This window comes from Antechinus flavipes, chromosome 6 (genome assembly GCF_016432865.1).
Source record: "Antechinus flavipes isolate AdamAnt ecotype Samford, QLD, Australia chromosome 6, AdamAnt_v2, whole genome shotgun sequence".
NCBI lineage: Eukaryota > Metazoa > Chordata > Mammalia > Dasyuromorphia > Dasyuridae > Antechinus > Antechinus flavipes.
In genome coordinates, this window is record NC_067403.1 from 114,989,969 (window position 1) to 115,006,728 (window position 16,760).

A 16,760-nucleotide genomic window follows, 5' to 3' on the forward strand; every position below is an offset into this window, starting at 1 on the left:
CATAAGCTTTAACTGATCTCCATTAGAATTTCCCAAATGTCTCATACACACACACATACACACACATACACATAATATAATATATGTGTGTATATAATATTGTATTATATAAAAATATATGATATTGTATGTTGGGGGCTGGGATAGGGATTAGGACTTAGTAACCGCCAAAAGAGCACAGATTTGTTAAACTCAGGATCACCTTTTAAGGATGATGCTATATCAGACATCCTGATTGGTGCTGTAAAAACCAAAAAGGCTATAAATACAATGTACTTCCTGGAGCACGCTCTCTTTGACCTGATGTAGCTGTGTAAGAATAAACTCCGTTTGACCTCTGGCAACTCGGCTCAGTGTTTAGTTCTTCCTCGGAAGCCGGTGACGACCGAAGACCCAGAAAATGGGTAAGTAGAGGGCAGATACTCCGCTCGTGAAAGGAGTCACGTTACAAGTGGCGCCCGAACAGGGACAGAGGGTCCAGGGACTTTCACGAGCGCAGAGAGACTGCCTCGGCAGAAATTCTGCCTTCGCTGAGCTGCCTCTGCTGGGAGCAGGGATGATGGGGGGAAGTAGTAGTATTTCCCAAATGTTGCCAGAAGAAAAAGCGGTGTTAACAAAACGCCTCTATAAATTATGTGCACAGAAAGGTTGCAAACTTCCCATAAAGACATGTCGGGAATTTATAGAGAAGGTTTGGGACGTCTGCCCATGGGTCCAACAATCAGGCATAAAAATAGGAAGATGGCATCTAGTGGGTCAGCAAATGGCCGCATATGACCATACACACCCAGGGATCTTAAAACCAGAAGACTTTTCAATCTTTAGAATAGTAGATGCCGCTCTCAATCCGAAACCAATTGGCATGCCCCAGGATGAAACGACACAAGTCGGATCGTCTCTGGCTGCCTCGGATTCGGATGAAGAGGAAGTTCTATATACAGAAGAAAAGGCAAAAAACAAACACAGAGACCTATATCCCTGGGAGGATTTGAAAAGGACCACCAGAGTAGATTCTAGTGAGGAGGAGGAAGAAGACCGCCAGTATACAAGACAGCGAACAAAACCGAAAGTAATGGGTAAGGATAGAAATCCAAAAGGGAGTGAGCGCCTTTTAGATCCTCCAATGGCCTCACAAAGACACGCCTTCCCCATTCAAGTGTCCATGGCTCCTTACGAGCTGGACCTACCTCCTTACAACTTGCCCTTTCTTACTGCCCCGATAATTAATTACCCAAAGCGGTGAGACCCTTGAAGAATAAAAATTCTGAGACGGATGTTTTCTGGCACGCTGGAGGATATCCTCTGAGTATCTGTTATGTGTTATATGTTTGTTTAATGTTGTAACTGTGTAGTCTATGTGATGTGTGTTCTATGTTCTGTGTGATTTGTCTGTTTTATTGGTTGGAAAAATTTTTAAATGGAGCTCCATGTTTGTCTGTGTGTGTCTGTGTTAAAAGTTAAAATAAGCTTGTAAGAGATAAGAATTCAGCCTCTGTGTTGCAGGCTTAGAAAATGTCAAGAAGTTTGAAAAATCTTTCTCTCTCTCTCTCTCTCTCTGTCTCTGGCTGACTGCAGCAGCCTGTGAGAAAAAGGGAGAGAAAGGAAGAAAAAAAGGAAAAGATCTGCTCGATGGTGAAACGCCCGATTCTCGCGAGAACGTAAATAAACTTTGCTTTGCCTCTAGAGATATCCAGTTGTTTTATTAATGGTTTCTGACCCACACAGTTTTGGGGGCTCGTTCCGGGATTACACTACTTGCGGTGAGTAGGTGAACCCTTGGGGTGCTGGTGGGGTGGCGCCCTGCCCTGATTTAGGCAGCCCACCAGCGTCCAGGGCTTCTCCTTACTCCCCAAGGAAGGTGGGCCCGAAGTGGAGAAACTCAGAGCAAAGCAAAGGGAGAAACTCCGCGGTAAAAATCCCGACTGGTCGGTGGAGGACAGATATCAGTCAAGCAATTTGCTGCGTAGCAACCCAGAAAAGGTAAGCCCCCTGTGAGGCCCTGAGTCTTAAACTCGGAGGGGTCTCTGGACAGGAGCCTGTGAGGCCTGGAGTCTTAAACTCTGGGTCTCTGGTCAGGTAGGCTTGGCTAGGCCTTCTAGGGTGACTGGAGTCAATTGGCGACAATTGGCGTGTTTGGGTGTTTTTGGAATTTAGATTCCGTCCAAATTCAATGGGTGTGGCCCAGTCCCAGCCAGCCCTCGTGGAGAGAAATGAGAAAAATGATCAGAGAATACCGGTAGATAGTCCCTTGGGAAACAAATTAAGTAATTGGAACAAACTGCCAAAATATAAAGGAAAAAGCAAGAAAAAGATGATAAGGTATTGCTGCTTTGTCTGGGGTGACAAAGACATTGGTGGAGGCACTATTTGGCCTAAATTTGGCTCCCTTGAAGATTGGGTGTGCCAAATACTGAATTTGTGTGTTAATAACAAAGAACCTGTTAATCCAGAGGAGGTTCTATATGCAGGACTATGGCTTTCCGGGGCTTCTATAATGTTGAGTAAGAGTCCAAGTGTAAAGGACAAGATGGAGGAAACTTTAAAGACCCAGCAATGGGACCCATTGTTATCTCTCCCTCCTCCATACTTATCCCCACCCCCAGAAGAAGCCATGGTTTTAGGAAAGGGGAGGTGAGGACTTAATCCCATCAGCTCCTCCTGGGCCCCTCAGGGCACAGGAGGATTTAATTCGATTGACCCCACCTGGACTCCGAAAAGAGTCATTCTCCTCTTAAAGGAAGGAATTAGATCAAATTCAAAGAGATATCCGAAATTATCCTTTGCCGGGAACTAAAACCCCAAGTCCTAAATTATATCCCTTAAGAGAGGTTCCTTCGGCCCAAGGAGGTATAGGATTTGTGAATGCTCCCCTGAGCACCGCAGAAGTCAGGGCCTTTAAGAAGGAAATGAGGTCCTTGATAGAAGACCTCACTGGGCTAGCAGAACAGTTTGATCAATTCCTGGGCCCTAATCTTTTTGCTTGGGGAGAATTTATGTCAATTTTGAATTCTCTCCTCACTAGAGGAGAGGGGACTAATTAGAGGTGCAGCTATGAAGGAATGGATCAGGAGAAACCCTCCAGCAGCAGGAGTAGTTTGAGCTAACCAGAAATACGGTTAGCAGATCCCAATTGGGATCATAATCACCCTATACATCGGGGAAGTATGTGGGATTGAGAGAGTGTGGCTTCTTTCCTTTCCCATGGATCCTGACTACAGCAGGGCCACATGGGACCAAGGGAAAGAAACTGCTATTTGGTGAAAAATACAGGTTATTAAAACAAAATGCTGGTAGTTTATTTACCTTAGGGGAGGTTGGGGTTGTATCTCCCTACTTAGATGGTGTGTGTTCTAGAGGTATTGGATAATTTGTAACTGAGTTATGCCCTAAAATTTGTCATCTCTGTTGGGCAATTATAAGTTTTATGAAATTTGGTTCTGTTATTTGAGAATCTTGGAAGTTTTAAGTTTTAAAGACAAGAGACAAGAAAGATTGATTTGCAAAAGCAATCAATAATTTAAATGGAGCATCTAGTATTGGTTTGGGAATGTTTAACTTATGTCAGAGAAGGTTTAAGCAAATAAGCTTTGGAAGGAGAGAGATGGGACAGGAAGAGATAGTGGGAGAGAAAAAGAGAGGAAAATAGCTCTCCAAAAATGGGGGGGAAAAAAAAAAAAAAAAAAAAAAAAAAAAAAAAAAAGGCAAATTCCCTCGTGAATCTGCCATTTGCCATGGGAGAAGGAGATATAGCCCATGAGGTTGGGGCCTATCTTGAGCTGGCAGATTGGATCCTGGGGAAATGGCACCCTAAAAAAGGTTAATTGAGATAAGTTATGGTTGGGAAGCATGGTGGAGTGGGGGAAGAGTGGCCACATGGAGAAGGGACCCTGTCAGGTGATCTAATCCCCCTTCTCCATTAAGTATGGTGGCTACAACACCTTGCTGGTTCGGCTATCAATTGCTTCTACTGTTTAAAGGAACAGCCTACATTTTTATGGTGTTAATAACTGAATATTTTATTTTTTCTTCAAGTCTGCTCTAAAAAGTTTGTTGGAACTGTAAGTTATCTGAAAGTGATTTATTTCTACTAAGATTCCATCTGTTTTAAGCAAATTATTTAATGCTTATTTACGTGCATGGTAGTCTCCTTGTTTAGTTAGAGCAGGATTTTAATTTGATCTGATAATTTGATAGTGTTATTTCTAAAAATTCTTTATTTTTAGAATGAAGAGAGTATTGTTATATCTAGAAGATTTAAAAGTTTCTTTTATGTGGAAACGGATGCACAACATGCGATTTAAAATTGTTTTTCTTTGTATTCGAGTATTTTAAAGGCAAATGATCTGAACTATCTACTTAGATAAGAAAGATAACTGTATAAGATGTAAACCCTTTATTGTGATTCTTGAGAACTAGATTCATCTGAAGCCCTTGATTATTAATTGCTGTAGAAGATAAAATCCTTTGGCACTGCAGCTAATATTTGCTGGGAGTTTTGAATTCAGGTGTGACTGCATAGGTCAAAAGGTGGAATGGTTAAAACTTAAGGACAGTTACCTGACGTAAAACTGCATTAAATAGATATTTCAATTCGCGGCCAGAGCTTGGTTGCTGCTATTAATCTTTTAACCTTTTTACTTCCTGGGGCTAGAGTTTCTTTATCTAAAGGTTTACTTCACCAAGTACTTGGGGCCACTCCCACCCTGCCTTTTGAGAAAGCTGGGAATCTCATTGTCCTGATTAGGCTAAAGTTTAGGCCTAGAGCCTTTTACATTGTGTGTTGATGGAGGGCAGGGCTATCTCTGGAACCCCTGTCCTAGGCCCCTGATTTACTTATCAAAGATTTATATTGTTAGATGCGTTTTTCATGTTTTGCATGATCATGAGGAGGCTATAGAGTAAGTCTCCCACATCAAGTAAAAACTCTTATTAAATCAGAGGGTTGAGAAATAGCTCACAGATTTTAGAATGTTGATAATCTTAATCCTGCCTCCTGTCCCCAGGAACAGAACCACCCCTGCAGAGGAATATTGTTGTTTAGTGTTAAATCGATTTTCAAATGAAAGTAAGAGGATTCACAAGACTCCTCAATGCCTGGGGGAGTAAATTGGTTTGTAGATAGATCTTCTAGAGAGTAGATGGGCAAAGGAAAATGGGTTTGCTATTGTGGATGGAGATAGGACTTCCACTGTTACCAGAGGCAGTCTGCCTGCCTGCCTATTGGCCGGCTCAAACTTATGAATTGTTTGCCTTAAATCAAGCCTTGAAGTTATTGAGGGACCAAGATGGAGATATATATACTGATTCGAAATATGCAATTTGGGATGTTTTTCTATGTATTGGATATTTTTAAGACCAAATGATTTGTATGTATAATGTTCACTCATGTAACATCTACCCAGATATGATAATTGTTTTAAGTTGTGAACTTACTGAGACAAAATTTCTTTCTGTTATTACTACAAGGTTATGATAAATAATTGTTTAAGAGTTATCAGAAATTTGATTAATGACATCTGTTATTGGAGGTAAAAGTTTTGGCTTAGAGTTAATTAGCTGTTTGGGAGTTTTAAAGCTCCACCCTGTGACAGTTACTGGGACAATTGATTGATAAACTGTTAAAACTCATCTGCTTATGTTATATTATAGTTATGTTCTTGAATTTTTCCTTCTGTAACTGATCTCTCTCTGATCAGAGCAATGGTCAATAGAACTGTTAATGTAATTCAATTATGTCATGCCTTGCTATTTTCAGTCTGGTCATATGTAATCATTGTATCCTAAATGCTTGGGCAAATGAGTATTTCGCCGGTCATCTGTCTGTTACTGGATATTTGTGTTTTATTTCTTTAAGGTTTCTACATGATAAGAGGACAATTAACAGGGGTCTGTGAGACCTCACTGATGTTGCAACTTGGGACTGCACCCGTTTGCTTGGCTTGTAAAGCAAACTCATTTCTTCACATAAGGAACAATTTATTTTGGCCTCCTCATGTTTTACAGCAACCTGATGAACTGAGTCATTCTGAGACTGATCTAATCTTTGTGCTAGATTTGTGTTTTTGCTCTAGATTTTGGTCAAATTACAGATATTGATTTGCTTCTGGAACCGGGATCAGCTTTGATCAGCTTTGATTGTCAGCATGATGCACCCACTCTGCAAGGAATGAGAGCCTCCTATCACTTTACAGCCTGAAGCAGCAGTTTGTATATGAGACCATGGACTGGACTCTGCATCGAGTGTACTTTGGACTGATATAAGGGACTTTGGGAATGGTTGATGACTGTTAAACCTTGCCTGGATCATCTATTACTGTGTGCTCAAGATTTGGGATGGGATTTGTTAACACTGTGTAACTGTTGCTGTTATGTTTGAGGGCTTGTTAGGAAATGCTACTGTATTAGTCTGTTATGTATAGGGATTTTGATTTGCTCTTGGAATTTATATGGGGAATGGTCATTTGATAATTCCTTTCCGTGAAAAAAAAAAAAAAGGGGGGGGGGGAGTAGAGAACATTGGGGAACCTGGTATATATTTTTTCAAAATACCTGAAAGAATGGGAACGCCTAGCTCCTATTCACTTTGCATGCTCCTCTGGGCTGACCACTTTTATCCGTTCCACCTCTCTTATAAGCAAACGAGACTACTATGTGCTCGTGTCGCTTTTTCCTCACCTCACGGTACACCCAGCCGACGAGCTTTTAAACTTTTGGGACTCAAGGGCTGACGTTAAGATCAGGACAAAGAGAGAGCCCTTGACAGCAATCACACTAGCTGTAGTCATTGGCCTTGGACTAACAGGTACGGGAACAGGGATTGCCTCTGTAGTTACAACCAACCACCAATATGCGCAGCTGAGTGCAGTTATTGATAAAGACCTTCAGGAACTTCAAGCTGGCCTTGAGAATCTAAAAGATTCTGTGGCCTCTTTAGCAGAAGTAGTACTGCAGAACAGAAGAGGTTTAGATCTGTTGTTTTTACAGCAAGGTGGCCTTTGTGCTGCGCTGAAAGAAGAGTGTTGTTTCTTTGTTAATAAGCTTGGCCTGGTGGAAAACAGCATTCAAAAGGTCAGGGACAGTTTGGAAAAATGCAAGAGAGAGAGAGAGCAACAAGAATCCTGGTACCAAAACTGATTTTCTGCTTCCCCCTGGCTGACAACATTGCTTCCTAGTCTCCTAGGCCCACTCATTGGCTTTTTAATTTTGGTTTCCTTTGGACCATGGTTGTTCAACAAACTAACCAACTTTGTTAAGTCTCAGGTTGACTCCGCGATACAGAAAAATGTTCAGGTTGTTTATCTGCACACCACACAACCTGAGCCCCTTTGTTTTACTGAAGCTGATCTTAACACTCCATGGTATCGGAAACTTTGCCTTACATAAGTTAACTATCCCCCGGCGCCTGTTTGTCTCTGCATAACTACCTCCCTTTGATCATGCATAACCGAAAGGCTATGACCCTCAGGTCTGGCTGATGGAGCTTGAGCCACAACCGTAAGACCACCATCGCGCCATGACGGGCAACTTCAGGGCATTCCCACCCACCTGAGACAGGGCCCTGGAGTGGCAGGGACCCACGGTCAGGCGTGGCCTGCCCTGACGACCTAAGACAGCGCTCCGTGGCCGGAATCCTCAAGCTCACGCAGAACGGATCCAGGGCATAAGCCATTTGTACAAGAAACGCTTGCTGTAAAAGCAAAGCATGCATGATGGTATAATTGGAGGCTGAGACAGGGGAAAGTATTATGTTTACAAAAGGCTTCACTTCCGAAACCAAGGCATCTACGCTTTCAGCACTGGCTTAAACAAAAAAGGGGGAATTGTTGGGGGCTGGGATAGGGATTAGGACTTAGTAACCGCCAAAAGAGCACAGATTTGTTAAACTCAGGATCACCTTTTAAGGATGATGCTATATCAGACATCCTGATTGGTGCTGTAAAAACCAAAAAGGCTATAAATACAATGTACTTCCTGGAGCACGCTCTCTTTGACCTGATGTAGCTGTGTAAGAATAAACTCCGTTTGACCTCTGGCAACTCGGCTCAGTGTTTAGTTCTTCCTCGGAAGCCGGTGACGACCGAAGACCCAGAAAATGGGTAAGTAGAGGGCAGATACTCCGCTCGTGAAAGGAGTCACGTTACAATTGTATATGCAGGTATATATTCTTAAAAGTGTAAGAGATAGATAATTTTGTATTATATGTATGTATATTATTTTTACAAAAATCACTGTGCAGGTATAATGTAAATACTTTAAAAAATTGATCTAACATTGTGTAATAAAAAAAAACTTTAAATTTATAATTCATAGTATAATGCTGGAAAAACTGAGAAAAAATAGAGATTAGAGAGTTTTAATATTTTATTTGAAAGGGAGAGATTGTGCTGGGGGCATGCTGCCCCTAGGGCTGATGTCCGAAACATCCAGCAACTAATGTGTGCTTCCCAGAAACTATATATATATATATATATATATATATATATATATACATACACACACATGACTCAACTACAGGAGTAGACCAAGGCAGGGATGGAGTCAGAGCACTGAGTGTAGGAACAGACTATTAATCTGGTTCTGACAAGGTGAGGGGAGGCACTGGACATTCTGATAAGTTGGGATGGGGAGAGGCACCCAATATTTTAATGATGTCTAAGATAGATGGTCTCTCTCCTTATCTGGATCATGATGATTAGGAAGAAGGGATAGTGTTACAGAATTGAGCAGAACAATTAGGAACTAAGGCAGAACAAATTAGGGAAACCGAGGCAGGAAAATTTAGGGAAACTGAGTCAGGACAATAAAAGGGAACTATGGCATAACACTAATGGTGTTCAGCATTTCCAGCTCTCCTGCTTACTAGCTATCTGATTTGAATCATGGTACTTTTCCCTATCAGAGTCTTCTTCCTCTGTAAGATGAGAAGGATCAGCTAAATGATCTTTGAGTCCTCTTCCAACTCTCTTGAGGCTTTTCTAAGGATTTTTGATTAGCAAACCTGCTTCTGGGTAAACAAGTTTTCAGTTCTCCCCACCCCAGTCTGGGCCATAGTGGAAAGAAAAGCAGTTTTCAAAAGTACAAATATTTGGGTCAAATGGGCTCATTAAGAACCATTTGTTCCCTATTGTCCTAATTGACAATCCCCAGAAGCAAGACTGAAAATGAAATCTACTGTGCTTCTCTCTAATCATACCAGAGACCCAGCTCCAAGATGGCCTATCCAAAGATTTTTAAAGCTTTTTTATTTGAAGAAGAGGTTGGTGATGAATGGAATGATTTGTACTGAGATCCTGATGCTCAAAGGCATTGTGTAAATGTGTACACACACACACACACACACACACACACACACACACGTTGAGATGTGACAAATGTTGAGAGGTGAGAGGTACCCTAACAACAATGGAGTTCCCAGGCCGTAATTGTCCAGGTTTTGCAAAAGAATTTGCAGTCCCAATCTTCAGGCGAGGTTTTTGGCAAAAAAAAAAAAGGGGGGGGGAGGGGGTAGTTTCATTGAGAAACAGTTTTCCTTCAGCAGGATAGTCCTGATAGGAATTAGCAAAGTTTTGGGGTACAGAGTGATTTTTTTATTAGCCTTCTATGGTTAGGGGCTAGGGAGCAATTAAAGGCTAATTTTCAAATCAATAAAGGTGCTGATTGTTTCCTAGACCAAAATGATTCACAGATTAATTGGATGTGGGCAATTCCCTTGAGAAACCAGGTAGGTTTCCCAGGAGAGATCCAGGTGGGTAGGGATCATTGCTTAGGTGGCCCAACCTCCACAAAGATTAGAGGACACAGTTCTATTACATCATATGTGTGTGTGTGTGTGTGTGTGTATGTATACATATATATACACACATACACACATATTTATGAATACATATATAGTTATCCCTTCTAGATGACTTTTGCCACTGTGGTTTTGATGTAGCAATGGTTGGCAAAGGAAATTAAATGGAAAATTACCCATCTTCATATACATGTATGTATGTGGATGTGTGTGCAATGGATGTGTGTATGCATGTGGAGGGAGACAGACAGAGAGATAGAAAAAGAGACACATAGAGAAAGAAAGGGAGGGAGGAGAGAAAGAGGAAGGGAGGGACTGAGTTTATTTATTATTATCCACCTGCATATTCCAAAATATGCACATTATTCCAAAGTGACCTCCCAATATGATCACCAGCAAGTTACCATTGAATAGAAGGACACTTTAGCAATCTTTGTTATCACTAGGCAAAGCCCTTTTATTAAAGGAAGTTTGCCACAGAAAAAAAGTTTAATACCCAGTGAGGAAAGCTGAAGTGCTCTGGCCCAAGGGAACAGATTCCATTCAAATTCCATGCTAATTTCTGCTGAGTAACATATTTAAGTGGTAATAAGGCAGCAACATTGCCTTTGGGTCTAGATGTTCAAAGCCCATTAAGTACATTTTTCTGCCTGCCAAAGTCAGCACCTCTACCTGCATTTTCATATCCAAATTTGTATTTGAGTTGCTGTGTCATAAATATTCCAGAGCAACATCCATCTTTAATCCATATAAGTCATTATAAGTCAGAACATGGAAAATCCAGAAACAGTCTTTTTCCTTCAAGTAAATGGCAAACTATTTTTCCTAGAGGTTTCTATCATTCTGAGGTTTCATTTTTTTTTTTTTATGGCAAAATCACAGTCACTTTTTTACCACCTGAATGAAAAATGAAGAAAATAAGGGAGCATTGATTCTAGATTTGATTTATTGAAGAGAATTTCTTTGCTTCCCCAGGTTTTACCAATTGGTTTGAAATCTTTTAATTACAAGGTAATCTGAAAATGTAGTGAAATTATATTCTGGGACCTTAAGCAGAATCAAAAGCCAGAATTTTTTTTTAATCTTGAATATCCTATTGAATATCATCTCATGATTTCTTGAAAATGGCATAATCAGGGACTTCCGGCCAAGATGGCAGAGAGGAGGCACACAGCTGTGTAAGCTCCAAGGTTTTCTCTCAGAATCCATTTCATTACAAGCCTCTGAATTAATGCTTGACTGAAAAAACCCACAAATAGTTACCAAGAGAAGACATACTTGAAATTCGCCAGGAAAGATCTGTTTTTGCTTGAGGGCAAGGGCATTTTTAGATAGGGCTCAGGCTGAGGGCAGGTGGCAGCAGTAAGAGCCCAGTAAGCAACTCACAGCCGAGCAGACCAGAGCGGGGAGGGGTGTGATCTCTGTTGTCTCTGTGGGGAGAGATGTGCTACAGGATTGGATACTTTGCTCTGGCAGCAAGTCAGTAGCCCAGCAGAGAAGCTAAAAACACCAGGGGGTGAAGACTACAACCCCAAAAAGCTGGAGTCTCTCTGGACCTGGTCACTTTCCCCCACAGTGTCTAGGAGTCTCAGAGCACAGGCACAGCACAGTCCTGCTAGTGCCTCGGTGCTGCCCCCACAGTCTGTAGAGGAAACTTGGTAACACCACCCAGCTGCTCCCACCAAAAAAGCAGACTCCATTTAGGGTTTTTTTCTTTTTTTTCTTTGCTAGTTTGTCTTTGATTCTTCTCTGACAAAATGAGCAAAAAAAAAAAAATGAAAAGGACCTTAACCCTTGATGGCTTCTATATGGATGGATAGAGAGCAGACTCTAAACGCTGAGGAGACTAAAAACAGACTGTCTCCAGGTAAATGCCCAAAGCAGGAGATCATCTGTTCCTCAGTACAGATGAACCTCATAGAAGAAATTAAAAAGGCTCTAACAAGAGAGCTAGAAGAAAAATGGGAAAAGGAGAGGGAGGCGTGGCAAGAGAGTCTGGAAAAGTCATCCCACTCATTTAAAGACAGAGTGGATAAAGAATTCAAATCCTTGAAAAATAGGATTAATGAACTGGAAACAGAAAATAGCTCTCTAAAAAATAAAATAAAATAAAAAATTCCATAGAACAAAAGAACTCAATTGGACAATTAGAAAAAGATATTAAAAAAGTGAGTGGAGAAAATAATTCATTGAAAATCAAAATTGAACAAATGGAATTGAATGACTCGATGAGACAAGAAGAATCAGCCAAGCAAAACCAAAAAAATAAAAAAAATCAATCAATAGAAAAGAATATGAAATGCCTTCTTGGGAAAACAATAGACCTGGAAAATAGATCCAGGAGAGACAATCTGAGAATTGGTGGACTCCCAGGAAAGTATAATGAAAAAAAGAGGCTGGGCAATAATTTCCAGGAAATTATCAAACAGAACGACCCAGAAGTCATAGAAACAGAGGGTAAAATAGACAATGAAAGAATTCATCAATCACCTACTGAAAGGCTCATTATTGTCATTCTCTTGGATTAAATTATTGATTGTGTCTATGATTTGCTGTTTCACCCAATCATTCTTTGTGATTGAATTATTTAGTTTCCAATTTCTTTTTGGTCTATTTTCTCCTGGCTCTTGATTGAATAATTTTTATTGCATCATGATCTGAAAAAAATGCATTTGCTATTTCTGCCTTTCTGCATTTGATTTTGAGGTCGTTATGTTCTAATATACGGTCATTTTTTGTATAGGTTCCATGAACTGCTGAGAAGAACATGTATTCCTTACTATTTCCATTCAATTTTCTCCAAAGACCTATGACATCTAACTTTTCTAGTATTCTAGTTACCTCTTTAACTTCCTTGTTATTTATTTTGTGGTTTGATTTATCTAGTTCTGAGAGAGCAAGATTGAGATCACCCACTATTATAGTTTTGCTTTCTATTTCTTCATGAAACTCTCTTAAATTCTCCTTTAGGAATTTAGATGCTACACCATTTGGTACATATATGTTTGATATTGATATTGCTTCATTTTCTATGTTACCCTTTAGCAAGATATATTTTCCTTTCTTATCTCTTTTATTTAGATCAATTTTTGCTTTTGCTTGATCTGAGATCAGGATGGCTACCCCTGTTTTTTTTTTTTTTTTTTTTTTTTTTTTACTGCAACTGAAGCATAATGGATTCTGCTCCAACCTTTTACCTTTTCTCCGTATGTATGGCTCTGCTTTAAATGTGTTTCTTGTAAACTTGTAGAATTCTGGCTTTTAATCCAGTCTGCTATCCACTTATGTTTTATGGGAGAATTAACTTCATTCACATTTACAGTTAAAACTACTAATTCTGTATTTCCTGCCATCTTATTAACCCCAAATTATACTTTTCTCTTTCCTTTTCCTCTTTCCCACTTCCCCAGGATTTTAATAATGAGTACTACTTGTCTCAAGCAGTCCAGCCCCTTTAGAGATCCTAACACTTTCTTATACCTTTCCCCTACTATTTCTCTTTTCCCTTCCATTTGACCTACCCCTTCTTTTTCCCCCTTTCCCCTCCCACTTTTCTATATGATGACAGGTGTTTCTTTTCTTTCTTTTTTTTTTTTCCTGGAGATCAAAGTATTTATTGACTAATTCCAATGGTATTTTAAAAATTTTTCATTCAAACTTGTTCTTTTAAATGTCATTGAGCAATTCTAATTATTATTCTCTTTATATTATCAATTCTCTCTAGTGATTAGCACTTGACTATTATTTAACCAATTAACATCAATTACCATTTTAGCTTTTTTATTTACAAGTTATATGCATGGGTAATTTTACAGCATTGACAATTGCCAAACCTTTTGTTCCATTTTTTCCCCTCCTTCCCTCCACCCCCTCCTCCCGATGGCAGGTTGACCAATACATGTTAAATATGTTAACGTATAAATTAAATACAATATAAATATACATGTCCAAACAGTTATTTTGCTGTACAAAAAGAATCAGACTTTGAAATAGTTTACAATTAGCCTATGAAGGAAATCAAAAATCCAGGCAGACAAAAATAGAGGGATTGGTAATTCTATGTAATGGATCATAATCATTTTCCAAAGTTCTTTTGGTGGGTGTAGCTGGTTCAACTCATTACTGCTCTATTGGAACTGATTTGGTTCATCTCATTGCTGAAGATGGCCACATTCATCAGAATTGATCATCATAAATTATTGTTGTTGAAGTATATAAGGCTCTTCTGGTCCTGCTCATTTCATTCAGCATCAGTTCATGTAAGTCCCTCCAGGCCTTTCTGAACTCATCCTGTTGGTCATTTCCTACCGAACAATAATATTTCATAATATTCATATACAACAATTTATTCGGCCATTCTCCAACTGATGGGCATCCCCTCAGTTTCCAGTTTCTGGCCTCTACAAAGAGGGCTGCCACAAATATTCTAGAACATACAGGTCCCTTTCCCTTCTTTAAAAATTTCTTTGGGATATAAGCCCAGTAATAACACTGCTGGATCAAAGGGTATGCACAGTTTGATAACTTTTTGAGCATAGTTCCAAATTGCTCTCCAGAATGGCTGAATGTATTCACAATTCTACCAACAATGTTCTTGGTGAAACTGAGTATATCTGATATTCCTTCTTTCAGTCAAATCTGATGGGAGTAAGATTCACACAATATTCATCACTCTCCCTTCTTTCCCTCAATTATAATCTGTTTTCTTTGCCTCTTTCTGAGATGTAATTTCCCCTCATTTTACCTCCACTTTCCCCCCTTTTTTTCTGTTACAATCACCTATCTCTAGTTTCTTTTTTATAGTATAATGGTAAAATCAGATTATCCATGTACTCTCAATGTATACTCATACCAAAAATACAGGTCTCAAGAGTTTTTTCTTGTTTTTTTTTTTTTTTTTTTGTTGTTGTTGTTGTTGTTGTTGTTGTTGTTGTTTGTTTGTTTGTTTTTTACCTTTTTGTGCTTCTCTTGAGTTCTATATTTGGAGGTAAATTTTTTTGTTTACCTCTGGCCTTTTCATCAAAAATAAATGGAATTTACCAGTTTCATTGCATGTCCATCTTCTTCTGTGAAAGGGAAGTTTAGCAGGGTAATTTATTCTTGGCTGCATTCCAAGTTCTTTTGCAATTTGAAATATCAGATTCCAAGCCCTATGATTCTTTAAAATGGAAGCTGCTAGGTCATGAGTAATCCTTATTGTGGCTCCTAGATATTTGAATTGTTTCTTTCTGCCTGCTTGAAATAGTTTTTCCTTGGGCAGATAATTCTCTAATTTCACCATGATATTCCTTGGGGTTTTAATTTTGGGATCTCTTTTAAGAGGCATTCGGTAAATTCTTTCAATGTCCATTTTACCTTGTGGTTCTATGATGTCCAGGCAGTTTTCTTTGATGATTTTTTGAAAGACAGTGTCTAGGCTTTTTTTGTCATCCTGTATTTCAAGGAGTCCAATAATGATTAGATTTTCTCTCCTAGATCTATTTTCCAGCTCAGTTTTTTCCCAATTAGGTAGTATACATTTTTTAAAAATTTTGCCTGATTCTTCTTGTCTCATTGAGTCATTCATTTCCATTTTTTTTCAATTCTGAATTTTAGTGAATTATGTTCTTCATTTACTTTTTAAATTTCTTTTTGTATTTGTCCAATTGAATTTTCAAATGAGTTTTTCATTCTATGGATTTTTTTCCCATTTCACAAATTCTGTTTTTTAAGGAGTTATTTTTTCTGTTTTAAAATTCAATTTTTCTGGGAGTTGCTTTCTTTTTCCATGTTATCAAATGTATCTTTTAATGAATTATATGCTTTTTCCATTTCACTTGGTCTATTTTTAAAATAACTTTTTATTGACAAAACCCATGCCAGGGTAATTTTTTACAACATTATCCCTTGCACTCACTTCTGTTCTGATTTTTCCCCTTCCTGCCTCCACCCCCTCCCCAAGATGGCAAGCAGTCCTATACATGTTAAATATGCCACAGTATATCCTAGATACAATATATGTGTGCAGAACAGTTCTCTTGTTGCACAGGAAGAATTGGATTCAGAAGATAGAAATAACCCGGGAAGAAAAACCAAAATGCAAACAGTTTACATTCATTTCCCAGTGTTCCTTCTTTGGGTATAGCTGCTTCTGTCCATCCTTGATCAATTGAAACTAAGTTAGATCTCTTTGTCAAAGAAATCCATCAGACTACATTTTCATACAGTATCGTTGTTTAAGTACATAATGATTTCCTGCTTTTGCTCATTTCACTTAGCATCAGTTCATGTAAGTCTCTCCATCCTCTCTGTAGTCATCCTGCTGGCCATTTATTTTATTTTATTTTTTATAATAACTTTTTATTGACAGAACCCATGCCAGGGTAATATTTTACATTATCCCTTGCACTCACTTCTGTTCCGATTTTTCCCCTCTATCTCTCCACCCCCTTCCCTAGATGGTAAGCAGTCCTCTATATGTTAAATATGTCGCAGTATATCCTAGATAAATATATGTGTGCAGAACCAAACAGATCTCTTGTTGCACAGGGAGAATTGGATTCAGAATGTAGAAATAACCCAGGAAGAAAAACAGAAAGGCAAACAGTTTGCATTCATTTCCCAGTATTCTTTCTTTGGGTGTAGCTGCTTCTGTCCATCATTGATCAATTGAAACTCAGTTAGGTGTCTTTGTCAAAGAAATCCAATCCCATCAGAATATGTCTTCATACAGTATCATTGTTGAAGTATATAATGATCTTCTGGTTCTGCTCATTTCATTTTGCATCAGTTCATGTAAGTCTCTCCAAACCTTTCTGTATTCATCCTGCTGGTTTCTTACAGAAAAATAATATTCCATAACATTCATATACCACAATTTACCCAAGCATTCTCCAATTGATGGGCATCCATTCATTTTCCAGTTTCTAGCCACTACAAACAGGGCTGCCACAAACATTTTGGCACATACAGGTCCCTTTCCCTTCTT